The sequence below is a fragment of the Aythya marila genome (assembly GCF_965140915.1).
Source record: "Aythya marila genome assembly, chromosome: 20".
Taxonomy (NCBI): Eukaryota; Metazoa; Chordata; class Aves; order Anseriformes; family Anatidae; genus Aythya; species Aythya marila.
The window spans coordinates 11,479,133-11,500,435 of NC_139061.1; positions in this window are offsets into that span (position 1 = coordinate 11,479,133).

The following is a 21,303-nucleotide window of genomic DNA, read 5'->3' on the forward strand; positions in this document are numbered from 1 at the left end:
TCGGGTGAGCTGCAGCCAGCCCTGGCCCAGCGCCCACACACAGGGCACCGGGGCAGGAGGCCCTCCTGGGGGGGCTGCGGGTCTTGGGCCAGCGCAGGGATGTAGCTCCTAGACGCGCTCGCTCCTGTGTCCCACCATCTTCTGAAGCAAAGCTTCCAGCAGTGACAGTGTTTAGCCAACAACTGCTGTACCTAGGTAACAACCCTCAGCATCACACGAAGAGCTTCTGTATCGCTCCCGACTTCTCCCAGGATCCTGCAGCCATATAAGAAAACAGGCAGAAACCTGTGGTATTTTAGCAAGCTGCTTCTAAATCCAGCCAGCAAACTGATCCATGGTAATCAGTTTGCAATTTAAAATCAAATACCTGAAATAGTGTACGTGATTAGAATGGATAAAAGCAAAAAGTGAAGGTGTATTGAGAGCTGCAGAGCCAAGTTCCTTGCCAGCAGGATCAGACTGAAATCAATAGGAGAAGATGAGTTAAATTAATAGTTATAAACGTGGACAGAGATGACACTGCTCTACTCCCTGTTCAACCTGAGCTCCTCTTGATTACTGCTTTGTCTGGGGAAAATGACAAGCTACACCACAGCAGCAACTTCTCCATCACCAACAGCATGAGAAGATGCACAGGTAAGTGGTAATTACACGGTTCTCTGAGGGTTTTCTGAGAGCCTGAAGAATCTCTTGGTTGGGGAAAAGATGAAATGTAGTGTCTATATAAGCATTGGATTTGGAAGAATAGCAAAGTAACTGATACTCTGGATCTCCAGAATGAAGTCTCAGTCTTCTGACAGAGGTCAGCGACAATAAGCAGGAAAGCGGCTTTCAGAAAGGTCTCTCTGGACAGAGACAGGCAGGCTCTGGATGCTTGGCATCAGGAGGCCTACACCACGTGCGGAAAGGCCCGTTTCCATCAAAACAGGGTGGCCCGAGCCATGGGACTCTGTCTTTTGGAGCAACCCATTCTTGTCTTCCTTCTACTTGGTTAAAAAAAACAGGATAGAAAATCTCAGAGGAGGGGGCCCAGGAGCATCCCGCCTGGCCACCGCGCTGCTCGTGTGAGGCGTCAGCGCCCTGTCCCAGACATTTCTCCATGATGGAGCACAGTTATTTTCCAAGTGCCTTTTTTAGGCAGGTGCTCCTTGCCTTGCTCTAACATGTTTTTGTACAAACAACAGATTGTGTTGCTGTTAAGCTTTTCATTTGGAAGAAACAGCGATGGGATGCTGCTTCTCTCTCTTCAGCCCCATTTTCCTCTGTGCACACTGACTCCCACTGCCTCTGGCCCCCTGCAGGTCTCTCACCTCCCTGCCACAGCCCTTCCTCTGCAGAGTGCAGAGCAGTGTCCTCGTGCTGCCATGCCATATGTGCAGGCTCTGGCTATGAGGGGTTAGCAAGTGACTGCTCCTGCGTGTGATGCACGGGTACGATGTGGTCTGCGTGCCCATCTGGTCAGGCACAGAGGCATTAAAAATGCTTTCAAGCTTCCAGATCATACTGGTGAATAACTTAAGTGGCTGAACAAGCATGGATTTCTTCTTTACTGCCCATTTGTTGGTGTCAGTCCATTACAAAAGCAATTCCTCCTGCATACATAATTAAAGCCACCACTCTGCCACCCTGGGCAGGGGCCACCCCGGCACAAACATCGGCAAACGCCCCCGTACCTTGGCCAGGACCGAAGGGCAGTGATGCAGCTGCCTTGGCACTCCTGCCAGCAGAGAGCAGACATTTGCCCACGGCACAGACTGAGCTCAGAGAGGGCAAATCATACTGTTTGTCTGTTCAGTCTTGTTTCAACCTCACAGAGACCTCAGGATGAAAGGGTGACTAAAAATGCACTTGGCAATGCATTGGGAAACAACCCTGCTCAACACCCACTGCTTCTGTAACACCCCTGCCTCTGTAACGATCTCTTTAAGTAAACTAAAAAGAAAAATAAGATAATAAAGCAGAGAAAACTTAAGAACGGTTTACCGAAGCGTTTAAACTAAACTGCTGGGAGGTATGTTGACCCTTTGACAAAGCAGCTCCTATAAATCCCCTGCCTTTTCCACCTCCAGGCCTACAAACAATGCAGTCTCACTCCTAATGTCATTTCCACTGCTGAAAATTTGTGACATCAATAAAATCCTGGTTTGTCAGTACAAATGGAATTTTAAATTGAATTCTTATCAAATTAGCCTTTCATCAAGGTCATGCAATATTGTGTGAATAACCTTTTCAGAAGCTGTGTACAGGGTTGCTGCCGGAGGTGAAAACGAGACAAATTCTAATGAGATTACTCAGCTGGAGCACTCAATAACATGTGGTGGAGTAGACGGGGTGACATTAGCTTTAGCGATAATTTAAGTAAATGGATATACCGACGCTTGAAGCACAATGCTCCCCCCCTGCTCGACTGTAACCACATGCACTCCCAGCACCTGTCTCATGGTTATTCAGCAGCCAAGGAGAACTGTCACGTCTGCAGCTTGCTGGAGCCAAACAGCGTTTTCTGGAGAGAACTGAGATGAACTGTAAATGTATCCCCTCTGCTGGCTCCCTGGTGCAATAAAATTTCTCCTAATTTCAGACAAATAGTGTTTTGCAACATTAGCAGCTGGAGGGATTTTCCATCAACCTTGGGCCTAATCACCAAACTTGTGGGGAAAAAAAAAAAAAAAAAAGCATTTCAGCATTATCAGTTCAGCCCTGCCAGGAGCTGAGCATTAGCCCAAACGGGTGAAAGATGTGAACATACGCTTCGATGCAAGGGAGCATCTTCTCCCACTGGTCATGGGCTCAGCTCTCAGCAGACCCCCGCAGGATGCTCGAGCCCCCCACGTGTCCCCTGGCAGCTGGCGCTCTGTGTGCAGATTCCTGCATGCCCTGGGGCTGTGCCGGGAGTGCTGCTCCATGGACACCGCTGGAGGAACCAAGGTACCTGCTCTTGCAAATGCAGCAGTCCTGCACCACTGCGAGCCACTGCCGCTATCCTCCCAGATCATGTCTTCTCACAATCAAGTAAGTAGATCAAATTGCATGATTGAGAAACAAAATATACAGCTGTCTAAAAGAACCCTTCCCAAATAACAAAATGGACATGTATTTGACAACTCCAAAAAATATTTCAGCAAACATAATGGAGAAGATAATGATAATTAGGCTGGCATTTTATGCCATAATGCTCTTGAATGCTTACAAAAATACAATATTTTCAGCAAAAGATAATTGAAAAGATTATTTGGCTTATCTAAAATAAGTTTTTCCAAGCTTCAGCACATCTGTTACAAGAATTCATGCAGACATATGGTGTAATGTTGCAGACTCATTGAACTGCTTATCACTTTGAAAAAGAGGTGGATAAAAGCACAGATTTGTTTGTTTAGGAGGGGGTCCCTTTGCAGGAAATGGACATAACAGGTTTTTATAAGACCCACAGAAGAGCAGAATGGATTGGACGTGCCCAGGAAACCAGGAGTTACAGGAACTGGCCGCTAAAGGGGTGCAGAAGATGGCCAACCCTGCCACACATGCAGGAGGGCTTGGTGCTAGCAAGGCAAGGTATTTGCTCGTTCAAGTATGAGCTGGTCTAAAGATCACACCGACATTTCACTGCAAACACTCACAATTTGGTCTTTGTTGCTAAGTTACATGTTTATCTGGTTCCTAACTGGATACCTTCAACACAGCATGCAAGGGGGTTTTCTGCAGTCAGATACAGACTTTTTATACTCACTTTCAGTGACTGTTCAAGCAGAGCATTTGTTTTTACTGCATGTTCTTGCCATTAAGATCTGCTGATTGAGCCTTTGCAGTTACAACAGGTCTGATTGAAAGCCACTTTCTGTGCAGGTGGTTTTAGAGAAAATCCAGGCTCAGACTCAGGGGCACAGCTGATTCTGACTGCATCTGCAGGCAGAGCTAAGGGAAGGGCAGCATTGCTGCTGAGAATATTTAGAGACTTCAAAGTTCAGCATTTCAATTCAGAACAAAATCTGAAGGTCTCCAGACTCCCTGCCTTTATCCTTCCCTGCTTGTCTCCCTCCCCAGATGCTTCAGCTCCAAGAGAAGACCAAGAGGCACCTTTCCTTTTGGCCAAGTCCATCCTGCACTTAAACTGGCTGTTCTTCCAGCTGGCCAGGAAGAGGAGAAAGGTCCTCGCCTCTTGTTTTGGGGTCCCCTGCTTCGCTCTTGCTCATAGGTGCACTCTGCCACCCAGGGGCACCCCTGCTCTCCTGGGGCCACAGTCTCCTCCTGGTGAACATCTTTGGCTTTCAGGGATCTGGCATGCTCTATTTAAAACTGCTTGGTGATACAGGGTATTCCTTACGTCTTGGCATTCCTAAAAATATTTACCCCCATTAAACCAGCAATCAAGGCTGACAGAGCAGAACCTTGAAAAGGAAAGGGTTTTATGTTGGCCCTCAGTAGGGTTCACCATCAGTGTTACTGTATGGTGCAGCTGCTTACAAACCAGAAAGGCTGTTAATATTGGCTTTATAAGACAGCTGAGCATGCACCTGAAGAAAAGTCAAAATTCCAGTCTTGCAGGCCTTCTTGACATGCAAAGTGCAATCTTATTATTCAAATGCAGGAGCCTAGAGCTGGTCCTCAGCAGATGTTCACCCAGACGTTGCTCTGCTGGTAGTAACTGGACTTCTGGCATGCATCAGGCTTATCCAGGGTGCTAAAGGGCCAATCATTTGTGTTCAATAATCAAAATACACTAAGCACAACATTTGTGAAAAGTGTCAAATGCAATAATATATTCTTGTGTTTAACTTCAGGCTACCCCTGCACCAACCATGTTGAAAAGTGTAGGAACTGGACAAGATTTCCCAGGAGTAAAAGAAATCCATGCGTGTATGCTTATAAAGGCTGACGGGTGAACAAACTCTTCCACAGGGCAACTGCAGATGCTTTAAGTGACATTTTAAATTTTTAACATTTTTCCATTTGCAAATAAAAGTTGCCTTCCAAAACGACAAGCAAGCAAAGATGACTGCCCAGAAAATAGCAATTTCTGTTGTCTTTTCTCATATAGAAAATAAAGAAGAGAATGATCAGTGGTCAGAGGAAAAAAAAAAAAAAAAGAAAGCCCTCTCAGAAATAGATTTTTGCATCTATCCCCTTTTAATCATTTATCGGAGATGAGTAATAGGCCAGATATGGCACTAATTTTTACTGTAAACTACTCTAGGAATGTACTTTGCTCAGAGACATTAACAGAGAAAGCAGATTAACTGGAAAAGCTAACGCTATAGCGAAGTATAAATATTTACATAAATGTTTGACTAAATCCTTTATTAACAGGTCAAATTTTCTCCACATTTTCCACCTCTTGTTACAAGACTTTTAATGGATTTATACCTTTCCAGGCTTTTCAATTTCTTTAGGGGAGGAAGAGACAGCCTCCCAAGAACCCTGACCCTTGATGCCGTGCTGCTGCTGTCATGCTGGCACTTACAGGGCAGGTGCGTGTCTCAGCTCCCAGGCTGCTGGGTGGGAAGCAAAGCCTTCGAGAGGAAAGGGAGAGGCAAAAGGGACTCCGCATGGCTCCCTTGGCCTTCCCAGCCACATCCCCACTGTGTGCAGCACCGCTACCTCCGTCACGGGTCCACTCCTGCGGGACCCTCGGCCACCACTGGCACTTGACCTGAGGCTGGATCGGGGCAGGGGCTGCCCCTTGTCTGCACCCAGTTCTCCTCTCTAGCAGCACAATTTCTGCCTCCCTCTCCCTCCTCTCTTTTACTTCCTGTTTTTTCCCTATATAATGCTAAAGTTAATAATGAACATTAAACATGCCAAAGATGAATATTTTCCAAAAATCGTTGAAAATGTGTGTTTTAGGTCAAGAAACTGGAGGTTGCCCTGGGGTCCTGTTATAGTTTTAGACTTGAATATATTGGAGAGGATTTCAAGTCAAACTGCACTCAGATATTAGAGAATGAAGGTCTGGGCAAACTCTACACGTGAACTGTATTGTCAAGTGAATATAGCATTCTGTCCAGACTCAGGCTTGAAAATGTGGTTTAGATGCATCAATTTTTCCACCTAGTAAAAGAAAGGTTACAGTAAATTGTAACCTAGGGTCATTCATGAATTTCCATTTAATAGGGCTTAGATTAACATCCCCAACCCTCCTGGTACCCTGACTAGCCCAGCCAAACCTGTCAGCCACCCTGTACACAACCCTGAGGGCACAAGGACTGTGTGCGTGCACCAATCTCCTGGTTTTCTCCGATGCTGGAGCAGTGGCTGCTGCCGCCAGGGCAGGCAGCGGACACACAGCAGGGACCAGAGATAAACCCACGTGAAGGAACAGCACAGTGAAAGGAGGTGGAAGCAGCGAGAGCGCTCCAGCACCAGCCACCTGCAAGGTGAGAGCCGTGAGCAATGCACAGCTGCCCGCCTGGGAGGGCGCACGGGGGGCGAGATCCCCGGGTCTCTACTGCGCTCCCACAAGCATTTTCTGCTTCAACCAATTAAAAAGGAAATCATAAAACTATTATAACAAACCATAATAAATTCTCTGCTTCTAATCTTTGTTGTACCAATTAGCCATTCTTACATTCTGTGAAGACAAACTCCTTACATTGTTCCCTTGCTGAATAATCATTAATTCTGCCTGATGCTAAAAGATGTCTTTGATATTTCATTCATGTTGGAATGATAATAGGTTAGGGCTCCAAACTCATTTGAAGGTCAGCAAAAAGATCACTAGTGCCTGAGATCTGTTTTATCTCCATCAGGGAATTTTTCCCCTCCATAATACCAATTAAAAAAGCTAATACAATGAAGACAATCTTTCTGATTAACTGAATTACAGTTGGTCTTACTGCATACATTTTCGATGGAAACTTTAATGTCTAAAAGTCAATCAAACACATATACAAGGCTAGTAAGTCAGAGATTTAGTTCCCCAGAAGATAGGCGAGTAAGGTAAACCTCTAAGAATTGATTTTGTAAAAAGAAAAAAAAAAAAAAAGGTTGAGTATGCCAGACAGCAAAAGTGTGAAGTATGGCAAAGTATATCTGCAAAAAAGACAGGCAGCTGCTTTTTGTTTTGAACAATGGGAGCAGGGTGAACAGTGCAGCCTGGAAAGGGAGAGATCTGTTGGAAAATGTCCTTATCAACATTGTTAGTGATGTTTAACCGTGGCAGCTCAGAGCTAAAGAAGATGCACAATAGCTTCTACCCTCTTCCATTGCACTAATCTGTCTTCAGATGGTAGACAGTGCTAGTTTTCAATGGACAGCAGAGGAACTCTGCTGATTTACCCCAGCTACAGCTCTTACCCTGCAAATACTGGAAGAGCCAATCTCATGGTTCTCCAGTCATGCAGATAATTTTACTCTTAATTAAACAAATGCCACAATGACATCTGGGAATCAGCAGCTGCAGTTTGACCAAATACGTGTGACACCTCCTTTAATTAAAATAAAAACCCTCAAATTTCCCTACTGAAATTTCTACTCTTATAACACAGAACAGCTATGAATTTGCAGAACAAGAAATAACTAAAAAGTACAGCAATTCAGTCAATGCACTTTTCTTGCAGGAAAATACTTAAGCTAACAAGAAAAGATAAAGCTGTAGAAGTTGCAAAAAATCAACTTTCAAATTGATTTTCGTCTTGATTTTGTAGACTGTCATTCCTAAGTAATAAGTAGGAAAACGTAGAGCATCCAAATTACATACAGGAGCATGACACCAGAGGTATTGAACCTAGATTTAACTGCGATACATTTAAGTATGTTACAAAATATATTTTATTTCATAAGGAGGAAGAGACTCTCAAAAGAGGATATTAAACAACCAGAGACTTAAATCTCTGGCTTTTTTAAATATCTTTTTTTACCAGCCTTAACTTTGACGTGTTGGGTACCGCTAAGTATGTATTCTTACACTCCAGATTTTCTCTCTTGATAGATAATATATTTCACTCTATTTAAAGACTTAAAGAAAGTAAAGAAACTTTCTCTGGATACATTTCTAAATAACATCATGTAAGTAAAGAGACTCCCACTGGAATAAAATTTCCTCTTACTCATTCGACTCAATGTTACCCTCCTGACCCTGCCATTAAAATGCTTTCAATGTTGGGCAAGGGAGCATTGAGGGCTCTGCACCCACCTCTGCTAAGGCAGGATCTGCCCTCCAGGGCTACGGGACAGAGAAGAATGCAAACATCACGTACCTGCCACAGCACACCACCGCGACCATACATCCACTGTACACAAGCAGAAGTGTCTCACCCCATGTTTCCCTTGCAAAATAATAATGTGATCAGACATGTCATGACTACAAGCAAGTGGTTCAGAAAAACTATAGAAGCAGAAACCATTAGGAGCTCATGTAAAGAGCAGCCAGACAAAGCAATTATTTCAGTGTGGAGGTTGCTGCCATCTGAAACAGGGATTTTTCTCAATCATTCGTAGTCTTTGCGGAAATTACAACTTGCCTCCAGACAATCATTTCAAGATAAATTTGGAGGAGAATATGCACCATCTTTGATGACTTATGGACTCAGAGCCTTGCCATACGAAGTAAATACACAAAAAGTGGAAACTAGGTCAGATTACTTAGCTATAAAACATAATACGAGTATACATGGGCAAAATCCCAAATGCCGAGGCATCAGGGAAAATAAAAGCAACAGAAGAAATCAAGGCTCACCACAATCTTTCCATCTGACCATTACAAAGAGAGAAACTGGGTGGCTGAATTCACACCCATAAAAAAGGGACGACAGCTCTGTCTCAAGAAGAGGCATTAGAGATAGGGTCATATGGGATTATACCATAGATACTTGAAATTATCTGGGTATGCTGAACTTCTCCCCATGCTACTGAGAAACTTGCCCAAGACCATCATGGAGCCACATTCATGGCTGCTGGGGTGAGGAGCCAAGGGAAGGAAGCATCAGCCTGGCCATGGGTGTCCTCTGGGGGCTGCCTCCCAGAGGTGTGAGGAGTGGGAACATGATGTATTTGCTTAGCTTGGGCACATCGTTCTTTTCGAAAATCAGACTGAAGAAAATCATCATTACATCTTTATAACCTTCATTTTATTTTAGATGAGCAAGGTATACAACCACCTTACACGGCTTCAGTGGAACGCAAAGCTTTACTTTACTGGGCCCTTACGTGCCCAGACAAGCAGCCGGTGGGCCAGGCACTCTGCTGGTATAAACTGATTTAGGTCCACAAAATTTGACTGGATGCTGCAGATCATTGCAAAAAGCAATGGAAATACTGGCAAACCTCCTAGCCCATGTTGGTGTGGCAGTTAATCAGATGTGATAAATACAGGATAGTGACAGTCAATGTACGTTGACCCCATAGGTGTTTCCAAGAATGGGGATTACAGACATTTCCAAAAGCAGGGACATATGGCTCTCTCTGTTTATTGCATGTAACTATATATTTTCACAATACCTGGATTTTGCAGTACCTGGGTTGTGCCAGGAAAAGAAACTTTGTTGTAATATCCTATTTCTCCCCAGTCCAGAAGGTATTTTAGTGGGTCTGTTGCGTGTACATGCTCAGTACCCCATTTTGCCATGTCTGCCTTGTGACTTTCAGCATTAATTCAGCTCCCCAAGGCTCTGCTGTAAGACGCAGCGCACGTTACTGTCCTCTTTAAAAAGCACTTGGAGATCTAGGGTAACAAAGTGCTGTTGAATAACAGAATTGCCTTTTGAACATCAAAGCTCATGTTTAAAAAAAGATCAATAGTATTTTTGCATGGCCGAAATCAGAACTCCCCAACACTCAGCATCCTTGCTCTCACATACAGTTCTCCACCCCTTTGTGTGCTCACCAGAGGAAAAGGCAGAAAAGAAGAGCCTGCAATCAAGCCTGCTCTCTGCAGAAAGGTCATCCCCCCTCGCTGCTGGGATCTGAAAGGCTTGGGGGTGCCACCCTCTGTGCCCTGCCTTTGCACCAAAAGGGGGCAAGTCCCATTAACAGGGATGGATTTTTTTCGAGAGCCGACCATTCTGGCATCAGTCTTTTCCAATAAATGACAAGGTTTGCATTGCAGTAGCAAACACTGGGGTGGAGGGCTGGGTTGCATTTGTCTGACTGCATTTTGTTGGTAGCTAATAAATCATCTAAGCATTTTCCAGGGATGCATAGGGTTTAGCTAGGAGCATTAGAGGAGGTGACTCTCCAAAAGGCCATTTGTAGCCTGTTTTCTCCAGAATTTCCTAGCCCAACTCAATCACTCCCTGGGAAGGCAGGGGCCCCTTACCTGCTGCAGCGCTGGCCGTGCTGCCCATCATCTGCCACGGGGCTCCCAGAACCGGCAACATTGCTCAGCTGGAATTTGATAAAGCAGAATTTTTAACCTACTCCCACTCCCTTTTTATTTTCTGTTTATTCGTTCTTTTGTTTCAGCTGTTTGCTGTTTCAAAATGACCTACTTTTGCCCGTGGAGGAGCTGCAATTGTTCTTGCCTCTAATGTTATTTTCTTCCTTCCCTCTTGCCCAAGTTAACTAAACCTAGGACAACGGGCTGTCTCACAGCTTCGTTCTGACATTGTTTACCTGCACTGTGGTTAGTGCAACGAGCCTGTGGGACCTGATGAGACTCTCCAGATTTTACTGAGGCAAAACCAACCAACGTGGAGAACCAGAGCTGCACAGGGAAGCAGCAGCCACTTGCGGGTGCTCCCAGCTGCGGTGCCCAGCCTCCCCATGCCTGCCACAGGAAGCCCCTCGCCCCAGGTCCATGGGCTGGAGCCCCGACCCGCTGGGGCTGCACTTGGCTGAGACCTGCGCCTAGAGGGGCCACATGAGTGCATCAGTAGACGTGCCCCCTTTGAGCTGAGCTCCTGGGGTCCCTGGGCAAAGCCCTTGGCTCACTGCATTATTCTGAGCAGGTTTTTCTACCATATTTATTGCACTCTGGGTGTATTTCTGCATTGTTTTCAATGGATCGTAGAGAATCAAAATGATTGTATTATTTATGAAAAATAAATATTAATCAATTTCAATAAATATTCATGCACACATAAAAAGAGAATGGCAATAGATAATGGCCAACAAGTGACAGAGTATGACCTTGCATTTGGGGAACTTGGCAAACAGTATAAATATATCAGCCAGACGTATACAAATATACTCTCTCTCTTGGGCCCAGATATAACACCAAGTGTAAACACTCAATGCTAGAATCAGTTACATGACAATGGTTTTTCAGAACCGCAGTGAAATAAAACCTAGTGACTGAGAGGTTTGTTCAGGCAGCAGGATTTTCCACTTCCCGTGACAGCTAACAAGGGCAGGGTGGGGGAACGCTGCTGGACCAACACCAGGGACACGTCCTTCGCGGTGGGACTGCCCAAAGGTCCGGCTGTGCTCGCTTGCAGGCAGGGCTGTGGGGCACTGCGGGGTTCGGCTTTGGGGTCAGATCTCAGCCACTGTTCGTGAGAGGTCTGTGGTGCAGTTCCTCACCTGCTTTTGCCTTCTGGTGCAGCCCAGGTCTCACCCTCCTACAGAAAAATATTTACTTGTGTATAACCTCCTGGTCTTTGTTTGCTGCAAATCAAAATTATATGAGGAGCATCAGTACTCCCCGAGGATCTGCTTCTCAGGCAGAGCAGCTCTACTCATCACCGCCCAATTACCGCGGACGGCTGCGAGTTCAGGGAGGGTTAGCACAACCTCTTTGCACCCTGGTACGGGTGATGTGCGCTGGGAGCGGCCCCTCCTGAACCCAGCCACGGCCCCTGGGCTGCTGCAGCATGACCCTGGCTTCCACGCGCTGCGGAGGGAGGCCAAGTGTTTTTCCTGGTAATTACCGAAGGGTTCTGTGAAACTTGCACGGTACAGCATCCAGATAAAATGCCACAGGGAACAAAGAAAAGCAGATTACAATTTTGTCCACCTATACCAAATCAATCAGCTAAACAAGTTCAGCCCTTTTACTCTGAGTTGTCAACAATGCAATTTTCAAGCTCTTTACCAGCACGAAGGAAGTGCTTCCAAAGTCCTGCCCTAGGTTTAAGTAATCTCTGATCCCTCTAACTGCCTGCTCTGGGCAAGCACAACCAGTTGCCCCGAGCTGTCTGGTCCAGGCACCGAGCAGCAGCTCCCACTCCCCACCGCCCCGGCCCCCACACTGCTGCCCACAGCTGCCCTGGCACCGCACCTGCTGCCTGTCCCCAGGCCCTCAGGGGCCATCGCCAAAATTGCATCTGAGCAGTTTCAGGCTTGCCCTGGGTGGGCAGCATGGCATTTCCAGCACACGGAACACCCAGCCCCACACCAACAGGAGCAGAGAGGCCCAGCTCCAAGCACCGTGGCACACGAGGGGTGCACGACAGCAAGGCTGTGCCGCCTTGTGCATGGCGGCACCGCGACGCACCTGGCAGATCCCCGCAGCTCCCACAGTCCTGATGGAAACGATCGGGACGGCCAGCGCAGCCTGCGACAAACGCCTGCAGTCCAACACGAGCAGACATCTGCTTGAACATTGTCTTACACGTTCTTCCAAAGCATTGAAGTGGTCATCCACTTAAACACATGCACGTTTACTTATTCTGACTATTAATTAAAACTATACCCAAGGGTTACTTTCTGGTTTCCTTGCTTTCAATTGAATGGCCATAGCAATACTTTAGGTTTACTACAGGGCAACAGCCACCTCCACCTTCCACCAAGGTGATACCCTTGGTAGGACTTTTGCCTTTTGCACTTTCAGGTTTCCACCAGCTTTCCAAATTTAAGATTATTTTCACCATAATAAACAAACCATTTTCTCTATCATTTCTCTGTCATTGAATACCCTTCTGTTACTGGCTCCTGCAAAGCATCTGTCTATCCTGGAGAAGGCAGTAACCTAAACCTGTTCCTCACTTCTCACATCATCTCCATTCATCTGCTCATCGCCTAGAGCTATTTCCCTTGGTTCTGCATCCATCCCAGACGGCCTCAAAAAAATCTCAGCTGATCAAATATATCTGCTTTCAGAATAACATTTACACCAGAGCAGGACAAATAAGTACAGACACACACCCAAAAAAGCCATCACCACATTGCTCATGTTTCTTTTGAGTGCATCACTTTTTAGACTATTAGAATATGAAGATACCCTATTGAGTGAAAATACTGAGAAAAGGTGGATGTGAAGCAACATGCAATGGTATTTATGCAATGTTGTGTTAATTCTCTGTCACAAGAGATTTACTGAAGGATGGAAATGAGGGAATAACCAAATTGAGAATACTTAGAAAAGCTGAAAGTCAGAGAGAAATTAGGGCTCACAACCACAGTAGGAGCCATTGGTAATCAGTACGTGCCACCATATGTTTTAACAATTTCAGATTTCTCACGTCTCCAGGGAGTCTCAGAGGGTTTTTCATGCTCTTCACTCAGTTTTCAAACTTATGGCTGTTCTCATCAATAAAGTATTTGGTTTACTCACTGTGGCAACCATATAATGAAAAACAGGTGCAGCTACATAATATTTCTCTTTAATTACTATTTGCAAGGTGAAAAAATATCCTGCATTGTTAGAACAGGACGAGCCACCTACTAATTACAATCTTGATTTTAATTCAGGTCGCCCAATCTTGATTTTAATTTAATGTTGCCCAATATCCCATTAATCCTAGTAAATATTAACACTAGCTGCAATATTTTTTTTTTGTCTTCCCCCCTGCATGAAACATCCACCTCACGGGGATAGACACACAGAAGTTATAGCTTTTTCCACTGGAACAGCTAGTCCAGAGACATAAAACGCTTTTGCTCAGAATGAAAGTTTTTTTTTTTTTTTTTTTTTTTTCCCTCCACTTAGCTATTTCTTCAGTATCAAGTTTGTTTTTATGACTTATGGGTGAATAGCACGAATCCAAGGAAAACCTAGTCTTCCATTATTTATTCACACTATCCTTCAAAGTCAACCCACTTAAGAATTCATAAACATTTCTTCATTTTAAATGTATGCACATATGAATGGACATGTCTGTTAAGTGCTATCCCTGCTAACAAGCTTCCTGATGGTCAATTTTTAATTCCTGGCAGGTCTGATGTCCAAATCTTACCAAAAAGAAGAAACACAGAGAAATCCCTATCCACAAAGGGGTTGTGTTAGCACTTGCTGAATACAAGTTTGTGATGAGACATGCAGAAGGCTCCAGTATTACTAAATTATGCATGGCTGTGCATTCAGCAGATCCCCTGCTTTATTTGCAAGAGATTCTCTTGCCAGAGCACTCAGGGGAAGAAGGGGGGGGGGGGGGGGGAGGCTCCTGTCAAAATGAATACAGTGAACTAAGAAGAGGCTTTCACCAATTAACCAATAAAGTTTTTTATTCCCCCCCACACCCTTCCCCTTTTAAGCAGCCTTCCAGTTAACCGTAGGCTCAGCATGCAGATAGAAAGGACTTTGCACTGGGAAAGGCAAGGCTGAGCCTCTCCTCCTCACCCACGTCCCTGCAGCACAGCTGCGAGCACCGACAGTACGCCAGTTACACCTAAATGTGCACACCCCCACTGCTGCCAAAAGCAGGGTACAAAGAGGAGACCAAGTGAGGTGCCTCTCAGGCCTTGAGGCCACAAAGTTAGCAACTGCAGCTTATCATTTAAAAAAGTGGAGTTCCTCTCGCACCGCACTAGGAAAGGCTGGGGCAGGAGGTCAGCAGCTCCAGGGCACAGGATTCACCAGGCACTGCTGCCCTACATACCCCAGAACTCGGTGGCCACGTAGGGCTATGCCTGGCTCAAGGCCACCTGCAGAGCCAAGGTGTAAGCTGTAGCTGATGCCAACAATGAAAGAAGGCAACTACAACTGATCATAATGATGACAAATTTTCTGCTGGAAAACGTCATCTTACTGGAAACAAAAATCCATTGACATTACTAACACTGATAAAAAACGTATTTTGGAGAAGACTGGAAATGAAATCCTTGAATCCAATTGTTCTGCTCCAGCTTTATTGAAGTGGAGAACTGAGGGGGCTTGGACTGGCCTTGAAGCAGTTTATTATTTCGAAGTTGATTATGCTGTTATTTATCATTTATATCATTAGAGAACACAAGATGGTACTGAGTTGTGCTGTGTTCTGGTCAGATATCAATAGTCATGCAAAATACAGCAAAATACAATGAAGCACTGATTTTATTGAACAGAATGACTTGACTGCAGCAAAGCAAAATCATTTAAAAACATTAATAGCTCTGTAAATCTGATATTTCGTTTCTTTTGTTCTAGTTTGGAACAAAATTTCATGCCTGCTAAGCCTCCACAAAGCCAGCTCTCTTTAGGTTGTTTGTTTAAACATTTTCTAAAATTCAATTGAACTCCTAGTCACATCCTGAAATTACTATCAATCAATCCCACCACTCCAGCATATTCATCAGCTATATGGGATACTAATGCAGACTATTCAAGGAAATAACTAGCTGTTAAAAATCATTTGCTACAGGACTGTGGAGAGGTTTCCAATCTTCCCAATTATTAAGAATAGAGTCATAACCTGTCTGCCTCCTTCTGACATCAGTTAGCCTTGAGCATGCAAGAAGTCTGTTCTATCAGCTCAGAACATCTTGAGGGCCTCCCAGAAGAGCTACCAGTGGATGCAGGCTGAAGGAACATGACTGCAGGCCTGTGACTTGGCACACCTGTGAAGAGCAGTTCACATGCAGTGCTCTGCTGCCAAGATTTGTGTGCAACAGGGTTAACACGGGACTGCCAGAGTCAAGGAATCTTGTGACGCCAGAAACCAAGCCTCAGTCCCCAGCTCTGCCAAATACAGGCAGAAAAACTATGCTGCCCCATTTTTCACTCCCCCACCTATTGCCATGCTAGATTCACAGCTGCTCGGCCTCTGTCCAAGCTGCAGTCACATCCAAGCAGGGGCTGCCTGCAGCAGATGTGTGATCTTAACCAGGATCTCGAGGAGCAGGGATAACCTTGCTATCCCAGGCTGATGGCCTTGCACTGGGATTTGCAGCTTTTCCCTCCCAGTCCCATTTCTTGGGCTACCCTGCAGGACTCACTGTTCAACTGCCTCCCATTGCAGCAGACGCGAGGAGTTTCTGATCAGCAGTCTGTAACACCAGCTCCAAGAAGCATGGGATGTCCCCATACTTCCCCCCCCCCCCCGAACACAGCTGCTGGGACTTTAGGTCCAGGGTCCCCCCTAAGCCCAGCAGCCTATCTGCAGCCCTCAGAGTCTTTCCCCAAAGCCGCGTCCCCACCGGGCTCCCCAGACCCCCCAGCTCAGTCCCAGGGGCTGGGGGCTGCTGCCGGAGACAAAGCCCATTTGGCCCTGTAGCAGCCATCCTCCTGCCCAGCAGAGGAGTCCATTACGGCTATGATAAATGCCCGTACTTGTGGAAGTCTCCCAGGCACGCTGCCCATGGCAGTGCCAGCGAGGTAAGGTGCCTGTACAGGATGCGTTGCAGCGTGTCCCGTCAGTGCTGCCAGCCCCTTGCTGTCATCTTACGGTTCAGAAGACTGAACTATAAACAATTAAAAACATAATGGAATGTCTCTTATACCTGGGAATCGACCCAGAAAGGAGTTTAGAGTAAGGAGACAGCAAAAAGCACAAGGCAACTTACAGCTTCAGTGTTCTCCAGCTGAATGAAACGTGGGGAACAGATGCTCAGCCTCAGACTGATCCCACCCCTCCAAGTGCCAAGCCCCAGTATGCTGCCAACACCAGCAGCACAACCCCCCCAGGTACCAGAGCCAGTGCTCCACACCCCTGGTCTGTTATTTGCTCCCACCACTGAAGTTACTTTTCCAGAGGAGCCATGCCTGGCCTCAGCCCCTGCGGTTCTGGAGAGCTTGAAGTGCACAAGGGGACAGCGCGGCACCAGGGTGTCGGGCAAGTTGCTGTCTGCACTGACAACCTTCCTTCCCCTTGAGTATATCCCTGCAGGATAAACTAGACATAGAAAGCACAGATCTTACTTACCAGACAGGCACTTTGCTGCTTGGCTGTCAATAGGATATATAGTCATTTTAGGAACCCTTTACCCCTCTTTTCAGAGGGCCAGAATGATATAAAAAGTCCTTGTCATATATGGGAATTCAATCTAGTGCTTTTATGAATGCCCAGAGCTAATACTTATATCTAGGTAAGACTTCTAATATTTATATCCGGATAACATTTATCCCAAACCAAGTAACAAACACACTCATCTACACAAAGCAATACAGAAGATGGTGGGGAGGAGCGAAGGCAAGCAACTCCATCTGACAGCTCACAGGCACTGGATTACAAACGTAGACTTGCACAGAGCAATTGTTAGTCATACTGAGAAGCTAACCAACTGATGTTGGAAGGCACTTGATGACAAATCTGCGATAATCAACATGAAACTAATTATTTGTGTTGTTTGTACATTTCTTATACGAAATGTCAAAACAAAACTAACCTTTTACCCTCCTAGTAACAGTATTTTATGGTGTACTCTCCTATACATGCTTCAGATTTTTAAGAGCTCTTGACACTCATCTTTAACACCCTTCCCTGCCTCTATGGTTGGAGAAGCTGAAGCGACCTCAGATAGATCCAATGATTTCAGGTGGTCGAAGTCCAGATACCTCCTCAGAATAGGCAAGTAATGTCCCAGCGTGTTGTAACTTAACTTTGTATCATTCAGTGGGTCCTGGAAATACATTCAGGATTCCACGGACAATTACCACATTACCTCACTTAAGAAACCAGCCTTTTTCTGTATTTACTCATCATGCCATGTCAGATTTGGGGTGGGAACAACAATGGGATAGGGAAAGAAGTGACCGAACTTTGGACTATAAATTAGCTAATACAGCATAACGTAGGGGTGTGGAAACAGGCAGGAGGGGAAGTCATCAGCTATTTCTTTGCCATTATTTGTCCTTTACCTTGGTTTCTAATACAGATTTTTATGTATAAGGATCTCTAAGGAACACCAGTAAAGTGAAGGGAAAACACAACTGCTTGCTCTGGTGGTTTGAAGCACAGTATAGATTAATTGCAGCTCTCCAGTGTTGAAAACTAACCCATGAATACATAATCATCATAGATAACTGCTGAACAAAACAGCTGTTCAGGCACCCTATTACACATATTTATAGTGGTGGCAATTTAGGAAAAAAAGATACAGCTTTACAAAGAGAGTTAAAAAGTGATGCAATTTGCAACACACTCACACACACACAAAACAACCATAAAGCTCCCCTGCTGCACTGGCACAGGATTGTAATATATGTTGGCATTATGTCAGGAAAAGCAGTTTCCTAGATTCAGCCACATTAATGTTCATCCTAATGAACTCTCTGGAGGAACTGTCATAAATGACAGAATATCATAAAAGAGCTTCGCTTCCAATAAAGGCCAGAGATAGCATACACAATGATTACATTTAAGGGACAAGCTCTGATCTGTAATGTTTCGAGGCAAGGCAGTGATATTTCTGGTTTATCAGTTATTCATTGGCTTAAGCTTGTTCCTTTCATCTCTGCAGCAGCATTTGAAGTAGGAGTCATGCTAAAGAACTTTAAAGATGTCCTCTAAAGTTATTAAAGATAATAATTGGGATAGTTCTTTCAGCTGACAATATAGTCGATGGCTAAAATTTATTTAAGCTTTTAAAAATCAGATAATAAACAAAGTTTCTTCCTACTGGTAATCATCTCATTTGGTTGCTAAGATCTTCCTAAATAAAGTCAGCTTGATTAACTTCAGACTAGTTATAGAGAATGTTGCTCAGTGTTGTGCAGTTGTTTTTTTTTTTTTTTTTTTTTTTTAGAATATTTACTTTTTTTTTTTTCCTTGTGAGAATATTTACTGAATGTTAAATGTGGCCTAAAACCCACGTAAAGAAAAAGACAAAAGAACACTCTTCAGTGATCTGGCTACAACCTCCCATGATGATAACCATGCCCATTGCCTCCAGATGTTATACAGAAAGGAGAACTACAGCAGCATACAGCAAACAACTGCTTCAAGTGCTAGAAAGCAAGCATACCTCCTACATCTGCTTGCAGTGACACAAAATTATCTCAGCTTTGAGTGACATACAGCTAAGGGAAGTGGGTGGTTAGGGAAGAACACTTCTGTAGTAACCACTCTGTCTTGCCAGAAATCCCAGATTTAGAGAATTTAATGGATTTCTAAGCCTTAAGAAAACTCTCAGTCAGTTCCTTAGGCTTGGCAAATACACTTTGGACCAGAACACTAGTGGCTACTTGAGCCACAATTCAGGCGAGGTAGATGAGCACAGCTCTGTGCAGCTGGACGACAGCAAACTGCATTAATGATAGAGCTGATCCTACACAATTCGTGAGCTTCAAAGTATTGCCAGATAGCAGCAAACAAATGAATCAGCTTACCATGACCGAACGCTGTGCATAACCAGGGAGATTACCTTAACCCAGAGCAACACACCCAACAGCCAGCTGGATGCTCTCGTGCTCATACTTATGTGGCCAAACACCAAAACAGCTCTGTTGGGCAAGTTCTTCAGCTGCAGTGGCCTGGACACACTTTGGGAAGACCAGAACTGCCCCCATGGCCCCTACCAGAGGGTCTGTTCCCCTCCAACCCCCCAGTGAGGGCAGACCCATCTGGGGTACGGGTCTGGCAGAGGCAGGTAAGTACATCTGCTGCTGCTTTCACACCAGCCCCAGCACAGTGGAAGGTTCACTTCCTACCATCCCATGTGACATAGATCTTCCCCCTTCCGTTTCACTTTATTTCTTTGCTCTTTCCTTTCTTGCTTTAGCCTCGTTTGGCTCCCTTTGATGTTTTCTGCCTCCTTCCCTCTGTCTCCCCAGCTGATAACAAACAGAGCACACGTCATTCCAAGTCCTGCTGTCACCCCCAAGATATCTGAGTGACTCTGTAATTAGTCCAAACGAGTTCCATCATTCCTTTTTGAAAAGAGCAATTCTATATAAATTACAACTGCAATCTAGTTTCCAAAGAAACAGATACTCGAGTTTAGAACCCAGATTCCAGCCCCCATGCCATAGCTGCCTTCACCCTCTGTATGGGACACAAACCCACATTGCAGAGTACAGGAAAAAAAAACACAAAATAACTTCTTCATCACTTCCATGTCCAGCAAGGAACAAGCTGCTGGATGTGCTGTGCTTCACACACACTATAACAGTCCTTTGAAACCAGCATATGTTGGGATAAATTAAATGTATCTTCTAACTCCTCTCTGACCAGCACTGTGACAACAGTGCAGCAAAAGCAAGGCTGTCATTCCCACCTTGCTTCCTGGACTGCAATGCAGCTTTTCAGTAAATCAGACTCCCCCTGCCCCAGTCTCCATGTCTCCATCCCTGCTCTATCTTTCTTTGTTGTTCTTATTTATTTATTTTTTTTTGTCCCCCCCCCCCCCCAACACCTACAAAGGAACAGGCAAAATGAGCTAATATAGTCTCCTATGAGTTCAAAGCAATTTAGCAAGTAGAAGATGTCCCCATTTAATAATCCTACCACCTCCATCATCCTGACAGCATGTCTTCAGCAAGCCACTGAAGTCTAAAATTTAGTGTGGGATATGAGATGGGAAGGCCTGTCCCAGCCACCAGTGAGCCAGTTTCACAGCTTACCTGTCAGCTGCAATCAGGCATCCAAAAATTCTCCTGCTGCAGATCAAAAAAAAAAAAAATCAATCACCATCATTCTGATGTGAGAAAATCCCCAGTGTTCCAGATATGCCAGGTAATTTATCACTTCCTCATAACATATATCAGTCCCCTGCTTCTAATCAAAAACATAACCACCAAGAATCAAACATATAGAAGGCAATGCTGTCTCTGTGGAGCCCTCCAACCCCCACCCTGAAAAAACTAACAATAATTATTATAAAGAACCCCCTCCTGAAGGCATTAAGTACACATCAATACAAAGAAGTTTTACAAGAAGGAATTTTTCCTCTAAAATTAAGAGCAAGAATGCTCAGGAGGCAGCCCAAGGCTGAACCTGTTAGGAGTCTTCAGAAGATCTCTAAATGGTATCAGACAGCCCCCACCACAGCAAAGCAGAACCAGGTCAACAGCCAGAAGCTAGTTCTCACTTGTAGCTACTGAGCTCTATGAAGCCAGCTACGGGAACCCAGAAGGTGCTAGGGCAAGGACACCTCCTTCATTTTATCTCCTTCACACTCACCTTCATTTTATCCACCCGCTCAATCCATCATGCCCCCACATCTCCTCACCCCAAGTACCCTGCTGACCCTGGCAGTTCTAGAGGGCAACGGAGCCCACCTGAGCTCAGACTTGTCCCTGAGAGGTGCCTCACAGTTTCACTGCTACACAAGGAGCAACAGCACCAGCACCTGCCT